We start from the raw sequence: 14,119 nt of genomic DNA on the forward strand, positions 1-14,119 counted from the left end.
ATTCGCGTAGTGCGAGGTAGCATAAACTACACGAGCGTAGCATAGTGCTTTGCCCAGCTTGAACCTGTAGACCGAGGGCAAACAGTATCTCTCTTCTTACAAACAATTCCTCCAAATGTAATCAATCTCCTTTATCGGTGAAAGGGCACTTTGGGAAAGAGGACTTCGTTATTCTTATATGCAGGCCTTGATAAGAGCTCAGAAGGTCCAGGGGTTGATGGGGACGCAGTTTCTAATATTGCCACCTTGCAAAAAACAAGAGTTGTCGGACCTGCCCATCGCCTCTTCTGTATATAAATGATTGGAAACGTTGGCACTGCCTGCACTCATCATATATCTTACTTGATGAATTATTCTTTTAGTTTGCCTTGGTCATTTTCCCCAGGCACAGCTTGCCCAGGCTGGTCATATGGTTTAACTGTAACAGACAACAAAGTGGTAGAAGTAATATCTGAATTAATCTCAGCAACTGGTGATCGCTCGGGCCACATTGTACTCCATCGTTTTCTCTCATTGTAACACTAAAGACAAGACTAGCCAAATGCAAATCAGTCTTGGGCCTACCCTTATTGGAACAGTGCTGCCTAAACTGCAAGCCAGGTCCCCTTCAAGTAGGAAAACCAGTAACTCCAGACCAGTTTCCACCAGCTTGGTGCATCGTCAGTGTGAGTCCGGTACAGTAAGCACAGGACCCATGTCTAAGCACACTTAGTACATGTATTACAGCAAATTAATTGATGGACTGATTTCAGCCAAAAAGGATTGTGTGGTCTGCATTCAGCTCTATTGTTTCTCTCACTGTGACACTTTTGAGTGAGAGCAGCCATACGCAAATCCGTGGTAGCCCTGCCCCTTAACCACTACTCCAGCTAATCTGTGGGCTGAGAGGTGGCGAGTGACAGAGATTAAGTCGAGCATTACACCCGTCAATTTGATAACTGTTACATATGTTTTCCACTACTGTACTACAAATATGAGGGAGAATAGAGGGGGCTTATCCTCCTCAGGCTATACACAAATTAGAGATCCCTACTCTACCATATGGACTGAGTAAGCATTTTTTTTTTTCTTAAACAAGCACAAAATGCTTATTTATGTATTTCGAGCCCTCGCCCACCAGGGCCCCTCTGTGGCATGCTTCATAATTGGGTTTCATTCCGTGCCACTGCGTAATGGGGCAAGCAACCAATGATTTACACGGGAGCACTGAATAATAAATGATTTGTAAGAATAGGAGTAGCGGATTATTTTGCGTTATTTTAAAGATGCATGCATGGATGACAGATTGCAGGTTAATGGGCCAGACCTGGAGAATAGGGTGACTACAGGCTCGCCTGGCATCTATGGACCCATGAAGCACTATTAAGTGTTACTACATTTACACTGGAATAAAAACACCAAATAGGTGAGAAACATCTTTGGCATGTATGGTGCGTGACTGGAATGCACCGTGCACAATTCATATACGGTGTTTCCAGGGAGTGAGATTTTCGGTTCTGACGAAAGCCGCAGGGTAGTGTGGCAGAACATGTTGACAAGATCATGAACCCATGAACTTTCCACTTTCTCTTTCCAATTTTTAATCATATCGACTGGAGCATTTATTAAGGTAACAGTTGTTATCCGCCAGTTTTTTTTTTAAAAGACAAAATAACCGTCCTACAAATAATTTGATATTATTCATTGCTCCCATGTAACTCATTGGTTGCAGCACGCCCCGTTCCGCAACGGAACGGGAAGAAACCCAATTATGAAGTATACCGCCAAGGGGTATGTATCCCTGGTGGGTGAGGGTTCTACATATAAAAATGAGCATTTTTTGCTTGTTTATAAAATAAAGCCTGCACAGTCCATATCGTAGGGCTCTCCAATTTGTGTATAGCTTATGTTTTCTACTAGTCAGTCTCTTACAAATAGCCACAGACTATTTGTGATTAAAATGGCAGAACTACGATCTTAATATGGACTTTTTAGCTGACTGTGGAAGGATGCAGTCAGGCCTGCAGGCAGCAGCATCAATCTGTGGCTAGTGAAAAAGTATTTTCTGTATGTTAACGTGCAACAACAACTTTTGTTATTCAAAAACGGAATCAATTTTTTTAGTTCAAATAGCGTCCTGTGATGTAACTAATAGTTCATAGTTCAAATAAATCACTCGGGCTCTAAATCAATAATTTTACACTTCCAATTTTTTTTTGGGGGGGGGGGGGAGTGGAGGGATTTTTAAAGGGAATTAAAATGCCCCAGATCAAAAGCCTTATTAAGATTCCTAAAGAATAAAGTTTCAAAACAGAAGAGAACTGGCATATCGATAAATCCCAATCATAAACATCTTTTGCAGAAGCTATGCAATGGCCTCCGTCACAGTTCTTGCAGCAATTCATAGGCAATTCTGTTAAAGAGTCAAGAGATTTCCCACTAGGTCAAGCTGTGGCAACAGGACTTCGTGCCTGACCACTAGGAGTAGGGAGTACATACCTTGGCCTCAGACTAGCTTCTCCACTGGGTTGTATGATGTTACAACGTATTCCGTTGAAACGCATGCCTTTACCACGCATGCGTTACAACGAGAATGCCATTACCGCGCATAACCTTTACCATGCATACATTTACAACGATTTTCGTTGTAAATTCATGCATGGTAAGGGCATATTCTTGCTAAAGGTTATCTCAGACCCCTTGTCCATTTGAATCGTGAACATGGAGTGCCCACACAAGCTCAGCGTTGTGACCGGTTACCAACTGTCCATGTTGAAGCTTTATTGTAACACGCTCGAAGTGACGTGGTTGGCATTTTTGCAGCACACTACTCTAAAACGCCTCCAGTCACAAGACTGCGGCACGTAGGGACTGCCGCGCCGGGTGGCTTGCAGGCAAGACGAGCTGCGTAACGTTGCAGAGCAGCATGCGAGAATGGAAAACGTCACAGGAGAACACAGAGCTATTGCAGACATGTTCAACACGCGGGGAATCCGAGATGGCCGTAAGAAACTGCACGCGACGATCACAGAGAACAAAGGTAGGCGCGTGCGTTCCATGGCTCGAGACACTTCTAATTTTAAATTTGACACGGCGGTTGAACAGCCAAAAGTGGAGGGGACGGCTGGGGCCCAAAATATGAATAAAAGTAAACTTACCCCAGAAGTCCACAAATGCAACCGTAACAAGAATGGTTGAAAGACAATAATACACCAAACGGTCACCACACCAGATTTGCTTCACTTGAAGAGCAGGGCCGTGTGTATAAATCTCTGTGCCTGAAGTAGACATGTATCACCTTGTAGATGAGAAGAAGCAGACAGAGACAATATGCAGGCACTTTCCACGTTGTGCCCACATCTGGAAATAAAACCATGCGCATTTAAAATATGGTGCACTTTTTTTTTTGCCTTTACCACACATGCCTTTACTACGTATCTCGTAGTAAAGGTATGCGTGATAAAGACTATTCGTATTAACCACGCATGCGTTGTGATGCATGCGTGGTTAAGGTTATGCGTGGAAACGGCCGCGTTGTAGTGGCAGTTTCCCCTCCACTGCACTGCTATTCACCCGGTACCACCCAGTGTCTGCAAAGGCTGCCAGGGTGATCTCATCCAGCTGTATTAAGCGTGCATCAGGAAGAGAGGCCGTCATGATGGATCCCTGCAGTACCCGTGCCTCCTAGTGAGAAGATGGGAGGCCATCTGTGTACTGAGGAGCAAAGAAGAATTGAAGGGTTACTGTTGGAGTGGCTCCAGTACCTTTTGGAGGCTGGCCTATGTGAGCTTGCTTACAGCATGTTCTCATTCTCAGATCCAGAAGTGTTCAATATTCCCCGCTTTAGGAACTGAGGAACTCGTAAGTCGGTGGCAATATTCAAAGCTTCTGGATTCGAAATGTGTACCCTTTTTGGAGCAGTACCGACAGAAGTAACCAATGAAATGCTACTTCCTTCTAAAGGTGATGGCCTGTGATGTTATCACCGGACATGCCTAGTTCCCCCCTAGTCATGAAAACAACAAAGCAGAATCGGAGCTGCACCGCAAACATGTATAGAATGTGAAAATGTTACAGTCAAATATAACACTACTATATAAATGACAATCTAAATGAGATCCATATGTTGATTTCTTCTTTTATAAGAGTATGTTCGAGGCATATGAGCTGCAGATTACACACTTTTACATAGATCGCCATCTGGTGTTGGGCCCGGATGTTTGCAGTTTGTTTTTCCTCTTGGAAAGTCTTTGGAAGTCACGAGGTCGGTGACTCCTCCTTTGGATGGTATTGCGCATGGGCTTCGGCTCCATCCTCAGATTGTTTTTTTCCGCCATCGGGCTCGGATGTAATCTTCGCGCTCCGGTTCCGAACAGCTTCCAGTTCGACGATCGACGTGCAATCCTCACCCCAATTCTCTGTATTGTTTCGATCGTGATCTCTTCAATCAACGCGCCTTCTCATCGGCACAAACCTTTGGTTCCAGTCGTCGATGGCGGCCTTCGGGCCTACCCAGAGACACTGCTTCACACACCCCACCTTCGGGCCCGGTGAAGAAGCCAAGTAAGCCTTCCGGCGGCTCGGGCTTGAGCCAGCATACCAGCGGTGCCGAGAAACACACTTCAGCACTGAAAAAGAAACCTGCCTCCACCTCGACACCGAGCTCCGCACCAAAGCCCTCGGGGTCGAAACCCAGCTCTTCGGTACCGACGCCATCTTCGGTACCGACCAAACCACACAAGGCCACCGGCACCGACACTTCCAAGCCGAAGCCCATCTGGGCGCCGACCAAGAGACCAGAGGGTCCCAAGCCGGGTTCTAAGCAAAAAACCGGCACAGAAAAACCTAAAAAGACATCGGCCCCGACGCCTTCGGCGCCGACGGACCAAATAACCTCACCAGAGCTATTTACACCGGATCCCTTGCAAAAAACTCTCACCAAGGATCCAAAAACTGGACATTTGACACTCTCTACCAAAAAGAGACATTTGGAAAAGCCTGCTCCGCCTCCACCTCCAAAGAGGAAGGACTCTGCTACCTCTCCGTTCAGAATGCCTTCCCCGCTACCTCCACCTCCTCCACCCCCTCCATCCTCTCCACCCCCACCTCATCGTTCTCCGACCCCGTCTCCAGACGATGATGATCAGGAGACCCATATCATGATATAGGGGATACGCCACAGGACCCCACCTCTACAGGATCCCCAGATCCATGGGACGATTACAATATTCCAGATATCCCCAACGTCCCACAAGACGATCTTTACCCTTCTAGACCATCTCCACCAGAAGATTCATTAGGGTTCAACCATCTTCTGCAAAGGGCGGCACATTATCACGGGGTGGACTTGCATACCGACCCCGTGGAGGAAGATTTCCTCCTAGACACATTTGATACCTCACATAGGTCCACCTCCATACTGCCCATGCTCAAAGGGGTGGTAAAGCATGCGGCAGAAGTTTTTAAGGACCCAGTTAGAGCCAGGGTCATTAACCCACGTATTGAAAAAAAATACAAACCTGCTCCCTCAGATCCCTCCTACATCAGACGACCAGCGCCACTAGATTCTTTAGTAGTATCTACGGCATGTAAAAGGGCAAATTCACAAGCGTCAGGTGATGCACCACCACCTGACAAGGAATCAAAACTACTAGATGCATCAGGCAAACGCACAGCATCCCAGGCGGCCAACATATGGCGTATAGCAAACACTCAGGCACTACTGGCCAGATATGACAGGGCTCATTATGACGAATTAGAAAGCATAATGCACCATCTCCCTGAAAAATATAAAGCTAGGGTAAAACAATCACGAATACCTCCATACGTTGTGCCCTAGATGCATCAGACACAGCCTCCAGGGCCATCAACACCAGTGTCCTCCGTCGCCATGCTTGGTTAAGGGTATCTGGTTTTAAACCAGAAGTACAAGCCTCCATCCTTAACCATCCCTTTGACCAGGAACATCTATTTGGGCCAAAGGTGGATGAGGCCTTAGAAAAAATGAAAAAAGACACGGATACCGCAAAATCCATGGGGGCCTTACAGTCTCACCCACCCAGACGCTCCTTTCGCCGCTCCTCCTTTCGGAGTACATTCAGAGGCTACTCCTCAGACACAGCGTCCACATCATACAAATCCCCTACTCAGACCACCTTTACAAAAGGTTACCAAAGAGGCGGCTACAGGGGTAACAACAACAAGGGCAGAGGCAAAACAAACAACGCCCGTTCTGCCACACCTCCTACCCAATGACTTCACCCACTCCCCCCAGACCATTCCACTCCGGTCGGGGGCAGACTCCAAAATTTCCTTCATGTGTGGGAGACCATCACCTCAGACAAATGGGTGACCCAAATAATTCGGTCAGGCTACTGCCTAGAACTAACATCTACCCCCTCCAAACATTCCACCCAGGCAACGCCCAATGTCACAAGAACATTCAAAATTACTAAAGCAGGAGGTAATCTCCCTCCTACAAAAACAGGCAATAAAACACGTTCCTGTCAATCAACAAAATATGGGGGTCTACTCCCTATATTTTCTCATACCAAAAAGGGACGAGACTCTACGACCTATTCTAGATCTCCGGCCCCTAAACACATACATACACTCAGACCATTTTCATATGGTGAAGCTTCAGCAGGTACTTCCGCTCCTCTCCCAAAACGACTTCCTCATCACTCTGGACTTGAAAGACGAATACTTCCACATTCCAGTGCACCATGCTCACAGAAAGTACATCAGATTTGTAGTGGACGGACAACACTACCAATTCAAAGTGCTCCCGTTCGGAGTCACAACAGCACCACGGGTATTCACCAAGTGTCTGGCACACTTGAGAAGACAGCACATTCACGTCTTCCCATACCTAAACGATTGTCTGATTAAAGCCACTTCATACAATCAGTGTGTACAACACACCTCCACCACAATCGAACTACTTCACCAACTAGGCTTCACGGTGAACCACCAAAAGTCACAGCTACAACCATCCCACATAAAACAATACCTCGGTGCCACCATAGATACCTCAAAAGCGATAGCCTACCCCAATCCAGACAGGATTGCAAGCATTCAGGCTTTGCGACAAAAATTCATGCCTCAACACTCCCTTCCAGCACGAGTGCTCATGCAACTAATAGGGATGATGGCCTCTTGCATTTTCATAGTGCCCCACGCAAGACTCCAGATGCGTCCCCTCCAAGAGTGCTTAGCGCACCAGTGGAACCAGGCCCAAGGTCAACTGACAGACCTGGTGTTGGTAGACGGTCGCACCCATCGCTCTCTGCAGTGGTGGAACACCACAAACCTTTCCAAAGGTCGACCGTTCCTGGACCCGGTTCCCCAGATAATACTAACAACGGACGCATCGCTCTCCGGCTGGGGAGCTCACCTATTACATCTCACCGTGCAGGGCACATGGACGCCTCAACAAAAGTTACTCCATATCAACCATCTGGAGTTACTAGCAATCTTTTTAGCCCTGACATCTTTTCAAATACAGATTTCAGGTAAGGCAGTCCTCATTCGCACAGACAACATGACGGCCATGTATTATATACAAAAACAAGGCGGCACACACTCTCCACAGCTCTCTCAATTAGCACAGAGAATATGGAGATGGGCAATTCCCCACAAAATCTTTCTCCTAGCTCAACATGTCCCAGGAGTCCAAAACACCGTGGCAGATCTGCTCAGCAGACAGACACAACAAATACACGAGTGGGAACTTCACCCACAGGTTCTTCTTCCGTTCTTTCAAATGAGGGGGCATCCACAGATAGCCTCTTTGCCACCCACGAAAACACAAAATGCCCAAGCTTCGCCGCCAGATACCCACACCCATTGTCCAAAGAAAATGCGATATGGATGAACTGGTCAGGCAAATTTGCGTACGCTTTTCCGCCTCTCCCACTCATTCCATTAGTGGTGCGCAAACTACAACAACACTCCCTCACACTAATCCTAGTAGCTCCAACGTCAGCCAGACAACCGTGGTACACCACGCTGCTGGAACTCTCTGTAGTACCACACCAAAAACTACACCTCTCACCATGCCTCCTAACCCAGAACCATGGAGAGATCAGACACCCGGACCCAGCTCAGCTCAACCTTGCGATCCGGCTCCTGAAATCCTAGAATTTGGGTACCTAGATCTTCCTCCTGACTGTATGAACGTCATCAGAGAAGCTAGACGACCTACCACTAGAGCGTGCTACGCTGCCAAGAGGAAACGATTTGTTGTTTATTGCCATAACAACACCATCAATCCCCTGGACGTGTCCATTTAACACATCATAGGCTACTTACTCCACCTACAAAGGTGTAATCTAGCCTATACGTCCATTCGACTACACCTTGCAGCAATTGCAGCTTACTTACAAAACAGGCAACATCTTTCACTCTTTAGAGTACCTGCCATTAAAGCCTTCATGGAAGGCCTAAAAAGAATAATTCCCCCCAGAGTACCACCCTCACCTGTGTGGAACTTAAATATTGTTCTCACAAGTCTAACGGGGCCTCCCTTCGAACCGTTACACAAATGCGAACTACAATTCCTAACATGGAAAACAGCTTTCCTTGTAGCCATCACTTCCCTTAGAAGGGTCAGTGAGATACAAGCACTTACCATACAAGAACCTTTTCTTCAAATGCACCATAACAAGGTTGTTCTCCGTACCAACCCAAAATTCCTACCTAAAGTCATTTTCCCTTTTCACCTAAACCAATCTGTAGAACTACCAGTATTTTTCTCGCAACCACAGACCGTTGCAGAAAGGGCTCTGCACACACTAGATGTCAAACGAGCCTTACTCTACTACATTGAGAGAACACAATCTTTCCGCAAGACCAAACAACTGTCTCTTTCTCTCCACCACACAAGGGCAACCCCATCTCAAAATCAGGGATAGCTAGGTGGATTGTAAAATGCATTCAGATGTGCTACCACAAAGCAAAACGAACGCTATCCGTTCCCCCTAAAGCCCATTCTACACGAAAGATAGGGGCTTCCATGGCATTTTTAGGGAACATCCCATTAGATGATATCTGCAAAGCAGCTACATGGTCAACACCGCACACTTTCACTAAACACTATTGTGTAGATGTGCAAACTAAGCAACAAGCTAGTGTGGGCCAGGCTGTACTCAAAACATTATTTCAAACCACTGCAACAGATACCGGTGGTCGCCGCTAAGGTTGGGAACTGCTATATAGTCTATGCAAAAGTGTGTAATCTGCAGCTCATATGCTTCGAACGGAATATGCTACTTACCAGTATGCATCTGTTCTTGGCATGTAGAGCTAGGGTGACCAGACGTCCCGGTTTTGCCCGGACGGTCCCCGTTTTTTGTGAAATGTCCCCGTGTCCCGACACTGTACTGCAATGGAGTCAAATGTCCCCGTTTTAGAACAGTGTCCGGGTTGAACAAAGAAATGTCCCGGTTTTTCACTGTTCCGGTTGCGCACATGCTCTGTTTGCACAGCTTGGTGACGTCACTGAGGTGAGCGCTGTAGCAGGAAGGGAAATCCTTTGAAGAGAGACATGTTCTCTCGGGATTTCCCTTCTCTTTGTCTACACAGCGCCACCTACGTCATCATGCAGCTGGTTAGAACCACCTGTGACCGGCATGACCCTGATTTTACAGCCTGCAGCAATCCACCGTGACCCTGCTCTGCCTTAAAGCGAGCGAGGGTCGGACAGTCTCAAACTACAGCAGAATCCAGCAGCAGCTTCGTGACGCCTCCCCAGCCCTACCAGCACCGTTGGGACACTGCCTTGCATCAGAGCTGCATCATCCAGGAATCCTTGCCCTCCCAGCCTGCAAGCCCGCAACGTGTATTTTAACCCTGAGAGTTTTATCCGCACCAGTGCTGGCTTCCTGGGGGCGCCGTGTAGCGTTTCTTTCCCCCAGCAATTACCAGGCCTCACATAAATGTCAAGAGTGTGATTAATTATCTTCCTGGAGAGAGATCAGCATTTTGTATAGTTGAGGTTTTGACTTGGCTGAAGTTAGTGCAGAGGGTTAATATGCCTGCTGCAAAGAACGTGTACCAAGTAGATTACAGAGTGCGTATGATGTAAACAGATCAGCAGGGTTACTGCTTTCAAAAGAGACATTTTTTTGCTACTTGCAATTTATAACTTAAAGTCCTAATATAGAATAGTGAGCTATTAACTTTCATCCTAGAACTGCATACACACTGCAAAGTATACATTATTAGAACATTGATTAATGTTTCAAAAAGGGTTAATCTGGCTAGAAATCGATTCTTAATATTAAAGAAAACTCCCAACTATGCTGTTTCTTTTTCGACTCTGCGTTTGTGCTTCTCCACACCAAGCACTCTTAAACTATACTGCCTACCAGTATGGATGACATGTGACTCCTACACTTTCAGTCCTTTGGCTTATGTAACATTTCCTATACACTGATTTACACACGTATGATTGATTGTCTCTGTGTAATGTGTGTGTGATGCAAAGTGCTTGGACACCCTACACTGGTATGAGTGGCGCTATATATAATGCATCTGATAGTGTGGTTATGGTGACTTGGTCACTGTTAAAGGGTGCTAGTGAGAGAATCCGTGGTGGAGGTGGTCATTGGGGGGGGCGCCAACAAACATTGTCGCACAGGGCGCCACCAGCACTAAAGCCAGCCCTGTCTTATATGTTCTAAACTATTTACTATGCTAATGTGCGTAAATGTTTCCACGTAAATAAAGCAAACATTATTTATATTTCAGTCAACTGCGCTGAACGTAGGGGGAGTGCTTTATGGGAAGGAGTATTCTACAAACAGCAGTATCTGATTTTGACGATGACAGAATGTGTGTGTGTGTATATGTGTGTATATATATATCTATCAAACTCGCTAGCGATGCACTCGTTCACTTCCTCGTGGCAAAAACAAGAGCACAAACTCCTCTTCGATTGTGCAATTTTCTTTATTGTTCAGTTAACAATCCCAATATATATACTTATCTAATAAGAAAACAAACTTGGACTAAAGCAAATGTTGAGGCAAAGTCTGTTTAAATGGAATTAATGCTTACTGCCGATAAAAGACCTCTGATTTGTCATCTGTAATGCTTCATCTCGGTCTTGGAGGGAGCTGTCGTAGTCCTTTTTCTATGTTTCTCACAGCTGTCAAATAGTCCTACTTTTATGTCGGTGGTTACTGCAAATCGTAGTCCTACTTCTATGTCTATGACCTGTCCCCGTTTTTTGTTTTGAGAATCTGGTCACCCTATGTAGAGCTGCAGATCTACACACGCCCACCCGCCTCCCCGGCTACCTGTATCTGTTCCAGTTTATCTTATTTAGATACACACATGGGTTTCTTCACTGTTATTACTACGCTCCATCTTTCTTTGCTGGCGAAAAACAATCTGAGGATGGAGCCGAAGCCCATGCGCAATACCATCCAAAGGAGGAGTCACCGACCTCGTGACTTCCAAAGACTTTCCAAGAGGAAAAACAAACTGCAAACATCCGGGCCCAACACCAGATGGCGATCTATGCAAAAGTGTGTAGATCTGCAGCTCTACATGCCAAGAACAGATGCATTCTGGTAAGTGGCATATTCCTTTCCATTCATAAAAAACATCAGCCACCGCAGTTCATAGGTTTAGACATCAGACTTCTTGAGGGCAGTAAAGTGTAAGGGCCTGTGCCAATCACAAAGGTACACCTTGGTTAAGGGCACTTCCCAAACACATATGCCAATTTATGGGATCTGAATGGAACTGACAGAACAGTCCAACCAAAGAAGCAAATGGAATCAAATGTCCAACAGGCAGTGAAATAACACTGGTCACAAAGGTGATGCCATGACCAACAATCGAAGACAGACGTACAAGTCAAATCAGATTAGCACTCAGTGGTGGAGAATATCCACCAAGTAATAAGCACTAAATGTAAAGTCCGTCCTGTAAGAAAATTACTCAAAGTTACATATATGAAAGGATAATACTCTTATAAAAGAAGAAATCAACAAATGGATCGCATTTATATTGTCATTTAAAGTAGTAGTTGTATTTGACTAACATTTTCTCATTCTATACATATGTTTGCTTGTTTGTGGCGCAGCTCCGATTCTGCTTTGTTGTTTTCATATCTCCTTGTGAAGGGGACACTTTTGGACAGGAGGTGCATACGGAGAAGTGCACACACAGATGTCCAATATAATCCGATATAAAATGCTTTGATGATTAACAGTACTGGTGCTGCATATGTGGTCCACTGTCCATGCTGTAAGTTTTCCTCCCTAGTCATGATCACCACAAGCCATTTCAGGCTAAATAAATACATATACGTGTTAAAAAGTTTTCCTGCATAAAGTATCCATATTCCCAAAGAAAACTACAGAGAACAAAGCAGAACATCATTATCATAGTAACATAGCCCTATTAAGGTTTCACAAATTGGAGTTATTTAGGGGCAAATGTTCAAAACCTTTTTGCAGTCACAAACGTTGCAATTTGCAAAATGACAGGGTATGCAAACACAAACGTGTATTTTCTTTTATGCACACGATCCTTTTTACGAGTTGGATTCTTTTTTTTACTCGTAAACGTTTTTTGTTGTTGTGATCATTTCCAAATTGCATATTAGGAGGGATCATGGGAGGGACATCCTCCTCCGATTTCTGAATTGCAAAGAAATGTATCAATGATTTGTGGCAGCAATTCTAGTTGCAGACCATTGAGGAGTTTCCGACCTCCGAGTCAGGGTGGCAACTGATTTGGTACGGGGACTTTGTAAATTATGTTGGTGACGTTGGGGGTAAGCCCCTAACATGGTTATTTTCCCCCTCCCCCACTGTCTGCCCAAGCAGGATACATATAAAAAGCCTTTCTCCGCCACCCCCCTTCTGCCCAAGCAGGAAACATTAAAAAAACTAGCATGTGCAATGCAATAGGTCTTGCATTTGTAAAAGCTAGAGCTCTTGGTGGTGAAAACGATAATGTTTTTTACTTTTGTTTTTTGTATGTGGTGGAGTCATGATATTTGCATAGTGCTATTGTAGTGAAGGTGTTGTGGTAATAAAGACCTTCGACATGTTCTGAGTTAAACGTGTTTATTTCAATCCCGAGCGCCGGGAATGCGTCTGCTCGATAACTTTCCCCAGCGGCATCTGAAATGGCTACTCGCATTCCCGGCAGCCTCTGCGTGCTCAGAACAACTAGCGCGCATCACCACAGCTATTGCCATTCGTATGACCTTGCGGCGCTGGAGAACCAGAGAATGAGAAATAGTTCAGAGATGGAAGACAAAAGTAACATGCTGGCTGGAAAAACAAGCATTTGCAATGCAATAGGTCTCGCAGCTGTTAAGAGTTTGAGCTATTGGCACTGTAAATGGCAATGCCTTTTATTTATGTGTGGGTTTTTAAAACATAAATAAAAGGCATAAATAGTTCAGAGATGGAAGACAAAAGTAACATGCTGGCTGGAAAAACAAGCATTTGCAATGCAATAGGTCTCGCAGCTGTTAAGAGTTTGAGCTATTGGCACTGTAAATGGCAATGCCTTTTATTTATGTGTGGGTTTTTAAAACATAAATAAAAGGCATTGTCATTTACAATGCCAATAGCTCAAACTCGTATAAATGCGAGACCTATTGCATTGCAAATGCTTGTTTTTTCTGTTATTTCTGTTGCAGTGATTTTTTTGTTGTTGTTAGTTTTGTGCATGAGGATGTTGTTTTTGAAGCAATGGTGTTGGTACAATTTCTTGGGAGGAGGAGAAGGGACGATGTTTGTTTCCCTGACAGGGGGTCCTTTACCCGACCAAGGAAGTCATCTTAGAATATGTAATGAGATTTAAACAGTAATCCGTTGGTGGGGTCCTGCGGGGATGGGATGGGGGTGTGAGGTAGGGGCTCTGTGGAGGGGAGGCGCACAGATGCTTTCAGAGGGCTTATTTGAAACTCAAAAAACAATTATTGTAGAATTGTGGACAGGAGTAACTTTATTTTCGGTAAAGCGGATGTTGGAGGCTGATGTTGAAAAATACCAATTATAGCGACACGTAAATTTGCATGTAATCTGCCGGGAGCCATACAGCCACCAGGGAGAATAGCAAGAAACGCTATTTATTTAGACAGTCGAAAGACAAGCTAATCTGCATG

At 45.2% G+C, this 14,119-nt stretch overlaps 1 pseudogene; it reads right to left on the reverse strand.

Moving 5' to 3' along the window:
• LOC146871338 (ciliated left-right organizer metallopeptidase-like) overlaps positions 1-14,119 on the reverse strand; it is a 149,025-nt pseudogene that overhangs the window by 33,416 nt on the left and 101,490 nt on the right.

Source organism: Triturus cristatus, chromosome 1_1 (genome assembly GCF_964204655.1).
Source record: "Triturus cristatus chromosome 1_1, aTriCri1.1, whole genome shotgun sequence".
Classification (NCBI taxonomy): domain Eukaryota; kingdom Metazoa; phylum Chordata; class Amphibia; order Caudata; family Salamandridae; genus Triturus; species Triturus cristatus.